We start from the raw sequence: 2,697 nt of genomic DNA, 5'->3' as shown, positions 1-2,697 counted from the left end.
GTGACATCTGTAGATTTTAGGCATAGGATACATCAAGTATTCACCAAAGTATAGCATAAGAGCAGCTAAAATACTGGTACTCTACAATTCCCTTCTATTTATTTTTGCAAGGAGGTACACACCATAGCCTGGCTTTGGGGAGCAAGGGAGTAGGGTTGTTTTTATTTTGCCTTTTTTTTTTTTTTCTCCGATGTGTGTCCTTGCATGCCATTTAGAATGAAATGCATATGCTTTCAAAGAGCTAGGAAGGTTTTGAACCTTATGACTTGTGATTATGTTCATGGGATTCACAGTTACTTAAAATGAAAATCGCAGTGCTTGGAGAATGTGAGAGTTGTATTCCCAAGTCCCTGGAGACAGGTTTTTAGGGTATATTTAAAACCACAGTTGTAATGATACTATCAGGAGTTAGAAAAATACTTGGTTCAGTCTTAAATGAGCTGTCTTTTGCCTACTGTAGTGGTTACCACAATAATCTATGCAAACACCAGGCCACAGAGGTAGTGTGGGAGATGGCAGCCTTGCAGAGTTCTTCATCCAGTGTCTTGGCACGTGGGCTCTGCAGAAAGGACTAGCCCTTGAAAATTAACTATTCTAGGAACTGATTATATGCCAGCATCTCCATTTTTAACTGTGTTTCTGGGGTCCTCACCATGCAAGGCTTGACTTCTTATATTTGAATACTTTAAAAGGCTTCGTAGTTAGAGACAAGAGGGGTGGTGTGTAACAGGGGACAGGAATGGCAATTACTGGCAAGGGATCACAAGGCCTGCTTGTTGACATCTGTGCTGGGGTGACTCTTCTGCCTTCTCCCAAGTCTCCAAAATGCAGTGGGTTCTTTCTCTTGCCTTTCCACACAGATTAGTCACCCACAGACTTAGGAATCATAAGTCAATTACTGTCAGCTGCTCTTTACTATAGATAAATGAAAGAAATCATTGAGTTGTTTTTTTACGTGGCATGATAATTTGGGAAAAAAAATAGGAATGATGTCCAGGGTACTTGCTTGTATAGCTTTATCAGAGGAAGAACTAACACTGCATATTCTAAGAAAAAGGTTGATGGGTTGTTTGGGGTGAGGTTTTTGTGGTGGAATTTTTTTTTGTTAGGTTAGTTGCTAAACAAATTAAAAAAAAAAAAAAACTTTTTTAAAAAAAAAAAAAAGAGGATGGGGTGGAATGAGTGTGGCAGATGATTATGGATGGTTTTGTTGCCAAAGGAGAGAGTAGAAAGCAAAGTCATCATTGCTGTATGTGGAAAGCGTATCTCTTGGGCACTGCTCTCTAGAAAGTTGAAAGATTCCTGAGCTAACGTATGTCATGCTGTTTGTTCACATTTGGATCATGTTGGCTTCTCCTGTTAAATGCGGTTGCTGAAGGAAGCATGTGCCTAGATGGGAGCTGAGCAGGCCAGTGAGGCAGCTGCCTGCAGGCTGCAGGCAGTGCTAGGGCAGAGGACTGTGTGCACTCTCTGACTCCACAAATGGGTGTTGAGAAGAGAGAAATTCTTTTGGGTTCAAAAGCTCACGTTCCTTATGAGGAGAAAGAAACTACCCTGCCTGGAGCTTTATAACTTATTCTCGTTTATTTTAATAATGGATTTTGGAAGTCATTCAAAGGTACTGGAGCCTTAGAATAAGTCTTAGAGAAAATGTATTAGAGAATGGTAATGCAGTTCCAAATGTGTGATATATTTATTTAGTGCACTAATAAATCTGGTTATGGCATGTGCAGGAGCTCCTCATTCAAGCTGTGCAGGTAATTAACATCTTAAAGAGAAATGCAGTGCATCTGCATGTGTGCATGCACACATATAGCATGTTTGTTTCCTAAAATACTCACCTAAATTACTCCTTGTGGTTTTGGTTAGAGTTAGGATTCACATGGTGAAATGCCCATGCCTTCTCTTACATTCTTGTCCTGCACCTCTCTGATTTACAAGGGGATCCTGTTGTGTTTCCAGGGAGTACGGAGAGCAAACTGCTACTGATGCCTGTACATTCTCCCCCACAGAGACTTTGATGCACTGAACGAAGAGGACATTGTCAAAAACAACCAACTAGGATTTGATGTTGCTGAGCGGGAATTTGGAATCCCCCCTTTGACCACAGGGAAGGAGGTGGGGTCAGCTGAGGAGCCTGACAAGCTCAGCATGGTCATGTACCTCTCCAAATTTTACGAGCTGTTCAGGGGCACACCTCTGAGGACAGTAGGTAAGCTGAATCCAGACTGTTCCTTGTTCTCCCAAGTTTGGGAAGTGGGACCACTTTATCTAGGCTGCCCACAAGCACTGCGTCTGTGCCAGAAGCCATTTCCCAATTGAGCCATTCTGACACACAGTAATGTCTGCAATAACTACCTTGTGCTTAGAAAAGGAAAGAGGGAAGAATGTGATGGGACACCAAGGTTTTTCAGGTCCTTGATGGTTTCAGAGAACAGAGGTAGTTGGATAACTGCAGCTTGAAATCATTAAGTTTGTGTATGAGGTCATTAAAAATCATTGTCTGTAAAGGGTGACTGCCTATGTCATGTCTGTTCCTTGATTTTTTTGTTTGTTTGTTAAAAACTTACCTCTGTATTGTATGCATTTTATTAGCCTGAGTTTCTCATACATAATTTTTATTACTATTCAACTGAAATGTAATGGCTTTGGCAATTTTTTTTTTTTAATTGAATAAGTATACTTCAGTCTTTTTTT

This window comes from Meleagris gallopavo, chromosome 5 (genome assembly GCF_000146605.3).
Source record: "Meleagris gallopavo isolate NT-WF06-2002-E0010 breed Aviagen turkey brand Nicholas breeding stock chromosome 5, Turkey_5.1, whole genome shotgun sequence".
Lineage (NCBI taxonomy): Eukaryota > Metazoa > Chordata > Aves > Galliformes > Phasianidae > Meleagris > Meleagris gallopavo.
Note: the sequence above shows the minus strand (reverse complement) of the source record.